We start from the raw sequence: 12,882 nt of genomic DNA, 5'->3' as shown, positions 1-12,882 counted from the left end.
ACATGTCAATGTCAAAGACAGACTTTACCTCAGAGTAAAGGGCTGGGAAAAGATTTTCCAATCAAACGAACCCAAGAAACAAGCTGGTGTAGCAATCCTAGTATCTAACAAATTAGACTCAAATTAAAAACAATTGAAAGAGATGAAGAAGGACATTTCATATTCATCACAGGAAAAGTCCATCAAGATGAAGTCTCAATTCTGAACATCTATGCCCCAAATACAAAGGTACCCACATTCATGAAAGAAACATTACTAAAGCTCAAATCGCACATAAAATCTCACACACTAGTAGTAGTAGACTTCAACACTCTGCTCTCATCACTAGACAGGACCTCCAGACAGAAACTTAACAAAGAAACAAAAGAACTAACAGAAGTTATGACCCAATTGGGCTTAATAGACATCTATAGAACATTCCATCCAAACACAAAGGAATATACCTTCTTCTCAGTGCCACATGGAACCTTCTCTAAAATGGACCACATAATCAGAAACATAGCAAACCTCCACAAATACAAAAAAAATGGAATAACTCCCTGTATCTTATCAGACCACCATGTGTTAAAATTAGAATTCAACAACAACACAAAACACAGAAACCCTACAAACTCATGGAAATTGAAAAATGCACAATTGCACCATCCCTGGGTCAAGGAAGAAATAAAAAAGGATATTAAAGACTTCCTGGAATTCAATGAGAATGAAGACATGACATACCCAAACTTATGGGACACTTTGAAAGCAGTGCTGAGAGGAAAGTTCATAGCACTAAGTGCCCACATGAAGAATCTGGAGAATAGTTACACTAGAGAATTAACAGCACAGCTGAACGTTCTAAAACGCAAAGAAGCAAACTCACCCAGGAGGAGTACACGCCAGGAAATAATCAAATTGAGGGCTGAAATCAATAAAGTAGAAACAAAGAAAACAATACAAAGAATCAATGAAACAAAGAGTTGGTTCTTTGAGAAAATCAACAAGATAGACAAACCTTTATCCAAACTAACCAAAAGGCAGAGAGAGCGCATGCTAATTAACAAAATCAGAAATGAAAAGGGGGACATAACAACAGACACTGAGGAAATCCAGAGAATTGCCAGGGCATACTTTGAAAGCCTGTATTCCACAAAATTCGAAAATTTAAAGGAAATGGACAATTTTCTGGATAGGTATCACTTGCCAAAATTAAATCAAAAACAGATAAGCAATCTAAACAGACCTATTATCCCTAACGAAATAGAAGCAGTCATCAAAAGTCTCCCAACCAAAAATGGCCCAGGCCCAGATGGCTTCAGTGCAGAATTCTACCACCAATTCAAAGAAGAGCTAATTCCAATACTCCTCAAACTGTTCCACACAATAGAAGCAGGAAGTTCATGGCCAAACTCTTTTTACGAGGCTGCAATTACCTTGGTACTCAACTCACACAAAGACACAATTAAGAAAGAGAACTACAAACCAATTTCCCTCATGAACATTGATGTAAAAATACTCAATAAAATACTAGCAAATCGAATCCAAGAACACATCAGAAAAATCATCCACCATGATCAAGTAGGCTTCATCCCAGGGACACAGGGATGGTTCAACATACAAAAATCTATCAATGTAATCCACCATATAAACAAGCTGAGAAACAAAAATCACATGATCATCTCACTAGATGCTGAAAAAGCCTTTGACAAAATCCAACACCCCTTCATGATAAAGGTCCCAGAGAGATCCGGGATAACAGGAACATACCTGAACATAATAAAAGCAATATACAGTAAACCAACAACTAACATCAAACTAAATGGAGGGAAATTCAATGCAATTCCCATAAAACCAGAAACAAGACAAGGCTGTCCACTCTCTCCATATCTCTTCAATATTGTACTTGAAGTTCTAATTAGAACAGTGTGACAACAAAGGAGATCAAGGGGATACAAACTGGAAAGGAAGAAGTCAAACTTTCACTATTTGCAGATGATATGATAGTTTACATAAAACCTGGAAAAACTCTGCAAGGGAACTCCTACAGCTGGCAAACACCTTCAGCAAAGTGGCAGGATACAAGGTTAACTCAAAAAATTAGTAGCCCTATTATATACAGACAGTAAATGGGCTGAGAAAGAAATCAGAGAAACATCACCCTTTACAATAGCCACAAACAGTATTAAATATCTGGGGATAATGCTAACCAAACATGTGAAAGACCTGTATAGCAAGAACTTTGAGTCTCTAAAGAAGAAATTAAAGAAAATACCAGAAAATGGAAAGATCTCCCATGCTCTTGGATTGGCAGGATCAACATAGTAAAAATGGCAATCTTGCCAAAAGCAATCTACAGATTCAATGCGATCCCCATCAAAATACCAGCACAATTCTTCACAGACCTTGAAAGAACAATAATTAACTTTATATGGAAAAAAACCCAGGATAGCCAAAACAACCCTGTACAATAAAGGAACTTCCGGATGCATCACCATCCCTGACTTCAAGCTCTATTATCAAGCTATAGACCTGAAAAAAGCTTAGTATTGGCACAAAAATAGACAGGTAGACCAATGGAATCTAATTGAAAACCCTGATTTTAACCCACACACCTATGAACACTTGGTTTTTGACAAAGAAGCTAAAATTATACAATAGAAAAAAAGAAAGCATCTTCAACAAATGGTGCTGGCATAACTGGATATTGGCATGCAGAAGAATGTAGACAGATCCATGTCTATCACTATGCACAAAACCTAAGTCCAAATGGATCAAAGACCTCAACATAAATCCAGCCACACTGAACCTCTTAGAAGAGAAAGTGGGAGGTACTCTTGAACAAATTGGTACATGAGACCGCTTCTTGAACATAACACCATTAGCACAGACACTGAGATCGACAATTAACAAGAAGCTTCTGTAAGGCAAAGGACACAGTCAACAAGACAAAAAGGCAGCCCACAGAATGGGAAAAGATATTCACTAACCCCACGTCTGACAGAGGGCTGATTTCCAAAATTTACAAAGAACTCAAGAAGCAAGTCTCTAAAACACCAAAAGATCCAATTAAAAAGTGGGGTACAGAACGAAATAGAGAATTCTCAACAAAGGAGTCTAAAATGATTGAGAGACACTTAAGGAAGTGCTCAATATCCCTAGCCATCAGGGAAATGCAAATCAAAACAACTCTTTGATACCATCTCACTCCTGTCAGAATGGCTAAATCAAAAACACCAATGACAATTTATGCTGGAGAGGATGTGGTGAAAGGGGGACACTCCTCCACTGCTGGTGGGAGTGCCAACTCACACACCCGCTTTGGAAATCAGTATGGAGATTCCTGGGGAAAATGGGAATCAGTCTACCACAAGACCCAGCAATTCCACTCTTAGGCATATATCCAAAAGATGCAAATTCATACAACAAGGACGTCTGTTCCACTATGTTCATAGCAGTATTATTCGTAATAGCCAGAACCTGGAAGCAACCTAGATGCTTCCACTCAACTGAAAAGTGGATAGAGAAAATGAGGTACACTTACACAATGGAGTACTACTCAGTAGAAAAAAAACATGGAATCTTGAAGTTTGCAGGCAAATGGATAGCACTAGAAGAAACCGTCATAAGTGAGGTAACCCAGTCACAAAAAGACAAACATGGATTTTAGACATGGATCAGGGGAGTGCCAACCTATAACCCACTGACAGAGAGTCTGGTTAACAGGAAAGAACCTAAGATTGATGTGCATGGTACTCCAGAGAAGAGGAATGAGGCAGGATCTCCTGAGTAGATTGGGAGCTGAGGGAGAGGGAAGTGGGAACTGGGAAAAAGAGAGGGGTTGAAGAGGAGGAGAAAGGAGGTCACAGAGGAGCAAGAAGGTTAAGTTGGGGGAAGAATAGAGGAGAACAGGATGAGAGATACCATAATAGAGGGAGTCATAGGTTTGGAGAGCGATCTGACACCAGTGAGATCTCTAGCGATCTACAAGGATGACACCAACAGGCTAAGCATAGTGAAGAGACTACTTTAAATGCCCATCCCTGATAATGAGTTTGACGACTACCTTATATGCCATCCTAGAACCTCCATCTAGTGACTGATGGAAGCAGAGGCAAACACCCACAGCTAAACACTGGACTGAACCCCTGGAACTCAGTGACAGAGAGAGAGGAGTGATGAGCAACGGGATAAATAATGGGCTTGGAAACCCACAGAAACAGCTGACTGAACAAGGGGGAGCTCTTGGACCCCAGACCAACAGCTGGGAGGCCAGCATGGGACTGATCCAGGCCCCCTGAATGTGGGAGTCAGTGAAGAAGCCTGGACATCCTATGGAGCCCTGGGCAGTAGATTGGTATTTACCCCTAGCATACAAATGGGCTTTTTGTGTCCATACCACAAAGAGGGATGCTCTCTCAGCCTGGACTCTTGGGGGAGGGCCTGGACCCTGCCCTGAACAAAATGACAGACTCTGGATATCCCCTATGTAGAAGGAAGTAGGGATAGAGTGGAAGGCTGGGAAGGTGGTCAGGGGGTGCAGGAGGAGGGGAGGGAGAAGGAGCTGGGATTGACATGTGAAGCAAGCTTTTTTCCAAAAAAATGTAATAAAATAATGAAAAAAACAAAAAAATAAAGTTAATAAAGCATTGTACAATCTATCTCTGGGATCTTTATTACCTCTTTCTTTTCATTAAGCGTATCTTTTAAGGTGCTATCAGATCTTTCTATAACTGCATGTCCTGTAGGATTGTATGATATACTTGTAATATGCTTTATGTTGTAATACACAAAAAGCTGTTTCATTTTACTAGAGAAATATTCTGGACGTAAGATGGACATAAGGTTGTGTGTCTTAATTTGTACTGGTATTCTCATGATGGCCATGGCTTCTAATAAATGTGTAGTTACAGAATCAGCCTTTTCAGAACTCAAAGCAGCTGCCCATTGAAATCCTGAATCTGACTCACACCTAGATCCATCTCCTACTTCCTTTTTCTCTGCCCAGAAGTCCCGTCTATACCTTCTGCTGAGATATTGTCTGTTCAGCTCCTTATTAAACCAATCACAGCAATATATTTTCACACAGTATACAAACATCCCACAACATTTAATTAAGCTGCCATCTTGAGAAATTTAGTAGGACAACAAAATTAAAGGTACCTTGATCCCAGATGACCAGAAGGAAACAATTGCCTTTTCTAGGTATAAGCAAAAGGACTCTTACTATTGCTTGAAAGTTTTCTGTCACTCAGAAGAACTGTTGTTTTCTAATAGAGTCAATTTCAAGACAATGTAAGTAAGTCAAACTAAAAATGGGTGGAAAGTTGAGACAGAGGCATAGGAAGGACCAAAGTTTGAGAAATGCAGATCCCACCCAACACCCAAATGTTCCAGGTGAGAAACCAAATCTGGGTGTGGAGTCCAGTGGGTGATATAAACAGTGATCACCCAGTGAGCCAGGGTGGACAGAGCAAGAAAAAAAATCCCTGAAAGAAGAAGCATGGCTAAAAGGCTCAGAGGCGGGCTGGGAGATGGCCCAGGAGTAAAACACCTGCCGTGAAAATGTGAGGAAATATACAGCATATGGCAATCGGTAATTCAGATGTCAACCTCTGATGGAGGTTAACCCTGTCCAGGCAAGGCCTGCAGGACCATCAGCTCTGGAAACTGCTGCTCACCTTTGCTAAAGCAGTACTTGGAGTCTCCCCAATACCTGCATTTTAGTGTGCAATCTCATGTGATGTGTATAGGTAATCTCATGATTACATCTCAGTTATGGGCACATGTATCTGTGGATGATCAGGAAGATTACTTTTCATTTAACTGTATAATTTCGATATACAGAAAAATACTGGGACGTGTTTTGCTTTCATTTTTATTACTTTAATTTTAAATAGCATGCTTCACATGTCAATCCCAGTTCCTTCCCCACCATCCCACCCATCTTCCCACCCTATCCCCACTTCCTTCCACATAGGGGATATAGAGTCTGTCATTTCACTCAGGGCAGGGTCCAGGCCCTTTCTTAAGAGTCCAGGCTGAGAGATCATCTGGAACATGTTTTATTATTTGCCTCACAAGGACTGTAGACATTTTAAAGCCTGATTTGTTCATTTTTCTCAGACTAACTGCACACAATTAGCTCATTTTTACCTCAGAACAAGTTTGAACAAGACTAAAGGTTTTTTGTAAATAGATCATAAGTTTAAAACTTTACAGATATACACAATACCAGAACCAAAGATGTCTAACCAGGTTGCTACACAAAGCACCCTAAGAAAAGCATGCCAATTCTTCACTTGCCAAGTCTGCTAGCAATAAACCTATGTCTCAAAGTTAGTCACTGGGCACCTTGTTCCCACCCACTCTGGTCACAGTCTTACTCCTGAAACCTTGAAAACCTGTGCTGCCATGGTAAAGGTCTCGGCTCCTTATTCACTTACCCTGGGAATGTGCTTTTGACCAATGGGAGGTAACTCTTGAAATTTTTTATTATCACTCCAAGCCTCCTGGAGAGGAATGAAGTTTGGAGGCTAGAAGGAAAGAAGGAGCTGTAAGGAATTAGAAGAAGGACAGGAGAATTAGAATAGAAACAGAACAATAAAGAGACTGATTTAGAAATACACAGAGGGAAAGAGTTTGTTCTTCCCCCCTTAGATGCCCTAAGGAAAAAAGTCCCTTTGCTTACTGTGGCATCCAATCTGAACCCTGGAAAGGGTCCCGGGACTGGACCCCAAGGGCTCTTGATGTGATTAGATAGGACGCAGAGGATAACCTCCTCTGACCAGCCAGCCTGGCCTGCACAATGGTTTACAATGAAAAGGTAGAAGGTGAGAACCAACACCCAACGCTGTCTTCTGACTTCCTCGAAAGTGCTGTGGCACAAAGGATTACACACAAATGTGCAAGTACACACACACACGTGTACCCGTGACACATAGATGAGGCAAGGTGGCTGCACCACATCGAGACTCATTTTGTCTGATGAATGGGACAATCAACTCTCTTTGTCCCTGGGACCACCTTGTCACATAGATGCTGTTATGACATTATGAAGCCCATTTCAAGGAAGTAGAAGCACACAATGGTTAATAAACGTGTCCAAGGTCTCAATGCTGGCCTCAAAACCAGACTTCAAAGCTGAACTAATAGCAAAGGCCAGTCATCCCAGTGCTTGGGAGGCAGAGAGCTGCTGTGGGTTTGCAGTCAGACTGGGCTACCCAGTAAGACCCAGGGTTTTTGTTGTTTGTTTGTTTTTCAAGGCCAAAGCTAAAATATAGCCAGAAATATAAAAATACCTCAAAAATAAAATCAAGAGTCTCCTGCCTCCAAATAAAACACAGACCTTTGCTCTTAGCTCTAACTACAACACCAAACTCCTTGCTAATTTTCAAAGCATTCAGAAAACTCTAAAGAAGTTGTTAATGCTGTCCCACTCTTATGTTTGAGTATGCCGTATGCTGAAGAGAAAGGAAACTCCTATGACCATGCTGAAGTGGTAAAAGTCCAGTCAGACTAAAGGACATCAGACTTTCAGGCTGATTCGGAGCCCAAGGTTGACTGACAGGGTGACCTGCATGCTATCCCAACCCTACTTGGTTCACCTCAGAATCTAGCCGGGTGTTAGTGACCGGATTTGATCACCTACTTTATTCCCATTCCAATACCAGCCTGGTTCCTGCTTTTCCTGGGGCACTAATGCTGTGATGGAGCAAACCCCAATGTCACAGTCACGGGATGTGGCATAGGGGTTGGAGGATAGGAATCAGAGGTCCCAGGAGAAACTAAGACCCATGTCTCAGGCCTCCGTGAGAGCAAGTGCTTCTATCCAGCAGTTCCTCAAAGCTAAAGACCTTGTCATCTCTCATCCATAGGCCAGCATTGCCCAAGACATCAAATTAACCAGACTTGGAGCCTTGGATTTAGATCAATCAGGCTGCTGGCCTGCTGGAGCCAACCAAGACCATGCTGGTTATTGCTTGCTCACCAGGTCATGGAAAACCTATCAGTGGTCACCTCATCAAAAAAAGTGATCATTCCCCCTACCCCCACCCCTTGCCAGGCCATCAACTGCCAAAAGCTCCTCAGCTAAGGGTAGGACTTCAATATCCCCTCCCACATACATGCTGGGATCTTTAGCTGACTTGATTCTGTGTGGGTCTTGCGTAGGTAACCAGAGCTGCTGAGTTCATGTGTGCAACATCCATGATATACACGGAGGACAGCATGCACAGCTCTCCCCATCCTCCAGCTCGTCCATTCTTTACACCACCTCTTTAGTTTTGTCCCCCCAGCCTCGGGTAGATGGTCAATACAGATGTCCCATCTATGGCTGAGCACCCACAGTTGCTTGTTCTCAGCAGTTCGAATAGGAATGCCTCTTCTTTGACCAAGGCAGGGAGCAGCACCGATTTGTATATGTAAACACAAATATTAGACATTTAGCAAAATAGCAACAGTAGTTCCCACCCTCAGAGTCCTATGCCCTCTCCAGTCGTGGGTTTTGTCTGTTTATAGTACCAGGTATGAATTCCCTCCTGTTGAGCACCGCCAACCATTTTTGTCATGGTGCTTTATTTACCTGGGCAGTCAGCACTCCATATGAGCCAAAGTTTTTCCATTTGAAAACTCATACATTCATTTTATGCTCAAACACGGATGTGTGCATACAAATACTAGGTTGGTATTATAAAGTGAGGGTTTTGTTTTTTGTATCCAGGCTTACCTTGACTTACTACGCAGCAGAGGATGACATTGATTTTTCAGATCCTCTTACCTCTACCTCTCCAGTACAGGTTAGTACCACCATAATCAATCCATGCGATCCTAGAGACCCAAAGCAGGGCTCCCATGCATGCTAGGCAAGCACTCTGCCATCTGAGCTCCTTGCCAACCCTGCTTCTTATTTTAAATTTTGAACTTCTGATCCCCCTGCCTCTACCTTTCAAGTGCTGGAATTACAGGCCTACACCACCACACCCAGTTTTCGGAGTGGTAGAGTTGGCACTCTGGGCTTTCTTTAGGTTAGGTCAGTGTTCTGAACTGAAGTGGGACTTTTGAGTCATTGATAGTTAATAGACCCTCTTAGCAGATGCATCATGGGTCCTATGAGGTGAGGTGTGAACTCTTGCTTACTCAGAACTCGATCTCCAGGATGCATTGTGGGGTCTGGCCCATGGAAGCCACCCCGATGTCAGAGATGATGAACAGACAACCATTCTGGCTTTATGGCTATAATTTTATGGTTATAATGTTCACCTCTTTCTGAACTTAAGTTCTTTGCCAGTCCAGGCATCCTTGCTCCATGTCTCCACAAGTCTTTATGCCAAGCCTTTCAGAGCTTATGAAGTAAAATGTGCCCATGGCCAGGAATCCTTAGCGGGATTAAGGATAAATGAAATCATACCAAAACAAGTTAACCACAAGAAATGACTTTGTGAGATGATTAGACATCTGCTTTGGAGGCCGATTGCAGGGCGCCAGGCTCTCACTGCCAAGCACACTAGTTTTCTATGCTGCCATGCAGGGCAGAGCACACTGGGTTGGCTCGAGCTTCTCTTGGTCCTCCACAACTTCAAATAGACCAAAACCCACCATGCACTAGTCAGGAAAATTCTAATTCCAGTATCACCACCTGCTGGAGTGATTCTTGGAAAATTGTGCCTCTCTGAGCCTCAATTTCCTGTGTAGAAAGTGGTTAATGACTGATAAATCTCTAATATATTGCAAAATATTAATATATCATCTATTATGTATGCATATAATATACAGCATATACTAATATAATTAGTATATAAAATGCAAATAGTGGGAACAGGAGAGAGGGCTCAGTGGTTGAAAGCACTGGCTGCTCTTCCAGAGGACAGTGAGTTCAGTTCCCAGCACCTACACAGTACCTCATAGCCATCTATAACTCTGTTTCCAAAGTCTCTCAAGCCCTCTTATGGCCCCCATGGGTATTTCTTGCATGTGGTACACAGACATTCAAAACATCCTATACACATGAAATAAAATAATAAACTTGTAAAATACAAATAATAGTGATACCTAGCATACAGGCAGAGGTTCTTTGTTTGTTTTGTTTCTTTTTTTCAAGAAAGGGTTTCTCTGTGCAGCTTTGTAGACCAGGCTGGCCTCAAACTCACAGGGATCTGCCTGCCTCGGCCTCCTGAGCACTGGGATTAAAGGCGTTCGCCACCACCGCCTGAGCAGGCAGAGGTTCTTATGCTTTCTCAGTTTTCCACAGGCTTAGCATAACAATAAGGACTTTTTCACTGAACCAGACCCAAAGAAATTCCCAGCACCAATTTATTACACAGTTGTGTCCAAGTGCATTAATAATGGTCATCTGCACAGCATCTTACAGATGACATTGCATCTCCCCCAAGCTTTGAATAGTTCTGCTCTATCTCTGAGATCTCTGCAGTACTTAGGGGTGCCTTGGCCCACAGTTTGGGGTCTGCTGTCTATGTTTGTCAAGAGCCCAGAGCAGAACATCAATAAATGGCTGTCATCTCATTCTGAGGTCACCTCCTGTGTCTCCCACCACCCCCACATCCCTGCATTCCCTGTCTCCAGCTCCTCCTACCTCATGGTTTCTTTCTGTCATCTCCTTCAGGGCCCTTCCAAGCCAGTAGTCCTATCCTTTTCCACTCTATAGCACAGTGTTTTGCCAAGATCTCTTTGTAGACGGGTGTATGTCTTTACTCTCAGCTTGGACTTGGCTGTGTAGCTCACCTTACCCAAAGGTGTGGGCAGAGTGGCAATGTGCCAACTCTGAGCTTAGGCTTTAAAGCGGCTACTTGTAACTATTTCATCTTTTGTTTGTTTACTGAGACAGGGTCTTAAATAGCCTAAACTGACCTCAGATTCCCTATGTATCAAATAATGACCTTGAGCTTCTGATCATCCTACCTCTTCCTTCCAACTACTGGGTTTACAGATGTGTGCTATTGTGTATGGTTATTTGTGGAACTTAGGGATCAAATAAATCCAGGGCTTTGTGCCTGCTGCGCAAGCATTCTACTACCCACTGAGCTGAATCCCCACACATTTTTAAAAAAATTTTACCTTTTGTACTGCCTAGAGATCATGCCTAGAAATCCCGGAGGCTGGCAGGAGACCTGTGGAGCAGCCCCAGACCTTAAAGTGTGTGGCTGGCAACAGCTCACCATCCCACTAACCTGCTAACTTCTCTGTGAAAATAGATGGTTGCTATGATGTGGGTAAATGTCCTCTCCAGCTGAGGTACCTTAGGAAGGTAGGGGAACCTTGGACATGTTAGGCCTAGTGGAAAGTTTCGGTCATATGAAGAGACTAACAGGCCCCTGGTGTTCTTTGCCATGCCTTCTTCCCCTACATGGCTGTCATAACATGAACAGCTTGTTTCCCCCCATGTATGGTGCTGTGGTCTGCTGCCTCACCACAGCTCCAGGTGGCAGGGCCAACTGACCACAAACCCAAACTTTCATAACTGAGTCAAAATAAATCAGTTTAAGCTCATTATGTCAGGCATTGCTATAGCAACAAAAAACTTACTAGTGTGACTGTTACTTGAAAGAAAGTAAGGCATTTCAGAGATGTCTGTCACCCAGTGCTCTTGTGACAGTGCAACCTCTGTGGCAAATTCAAAACGTGATCAGATCTGCTTGATCTGCTTGGCTCATTTGGTCACCACCCCAAACAGCTCCTTAACATTAGCCACCATGAGCCAAGGACCCCCTTCCCGTCCAGTCTGCAGGTGGCAATTGAGGACTGAAACACCCATCTCTGCTCCAGACAGTTGTCCCATTATCTCAGGGCCGTGTGACACAAAGCCTGGAAAGGATTATTTCTGGTCGCATGCTTAAAAGCTGGGTGGATGTGGTCAGCAGCTATTTCTCAGAACACTTTGGCTCTAAAGCTGTACCAGGATAGAATTTGTACAGCAGATTTGTCTGTGTGTTGCCATTGGAATCCATCTTGGGTTGTAAACCCTGGAGTGAAAGAAACGTGGCACTCCTAACAACTCACTTTGGGAACTTCCCTCTACACAGCTGGAGGCAGAACCCAGGCTCCATCCAACAAAAGGTCCTTTTGCCTGCCTTGGAGGCCTCACACTTAGAAAGAACTCAGGTCCACCTCCATGCCAGTGGAACCCCCTCAGTTCTCTCTGGACATCAAAACCATGCTTCATGTGCCATCCACCAAGTGCCCACTGCTTGGCAGAATTCCTAGCAACACTCTCCTCTGCAGAGTCTAGCTTCCCCCATGTCCTTGGCTAAAATAAGACCCTCCTCCTTGATTTATAAATATTTACTTGAATTTTTTACTTGCATAGATTATCAGGTTCTATTTCAGATCCTCTTTGTTAATATGGTGTCATTTTTGTTTTCAATTTTCTTTTATGTCTATAATTATTTTCCTAATACTTTTGCTTTATATAAGGTCTTGCTATGTAGACTAAGCTGGCCTAGAACTGACAGAGGTCCACCTACCTCTGCCTCCTGAGTGCTGGGACTGAAGACGTGCAGCTCCAAGTCAGGCTTCATAGTACTTTTCTCCTGGAGCTCTTGGAGAAAGAAAGGTTTGATTCCATGGTGGTTGGCGTCTGCTCACTGTTACTTGCTCTGGGCAGTTTCCTTATATGTTTTGTCATTGTGGGTCTTGGGTGGATCTAGGGAAGTATGTATCCATGGGTATGCTGTAATGGCCTGAGCTGTCGGCATACATTAATGGGCTCATTTAGCTGGTCCACTCTGATCTGTATCTAGGTTCTATATCTAGTATGACTATGGTAGCTCTTGAATTGGACTTTCAAATTCATGTGGAAAGAGTGCATTTTTAAAAGCCCTACATGAGAATACATCCTGTCTATTCCCATGGTAACATGAGTTTGGGTCTTGTTTGTTTCCATTTGGTAGA

The sequence above is a fragment of the Mesocricetus auratus genome, unplaced genomic scaffold (genome assembly GCF_017639785.1).
Source record: "Mesocricetus auratus isolate SY011 unplaced genomic scaffold, BCM_Maur_2.0 Super-Scaffold_100004, whole genome shotgun sequence".
Classification (NCBI taxonomy): Eukaryota; Metazoa; Chordata; class Mammalia; order Rodentia; family Cricetidae; genus Mesocricetus; species Mesocricetus auratus.
Note: the sequence above shows the minus strand (reverse complement) of the source record.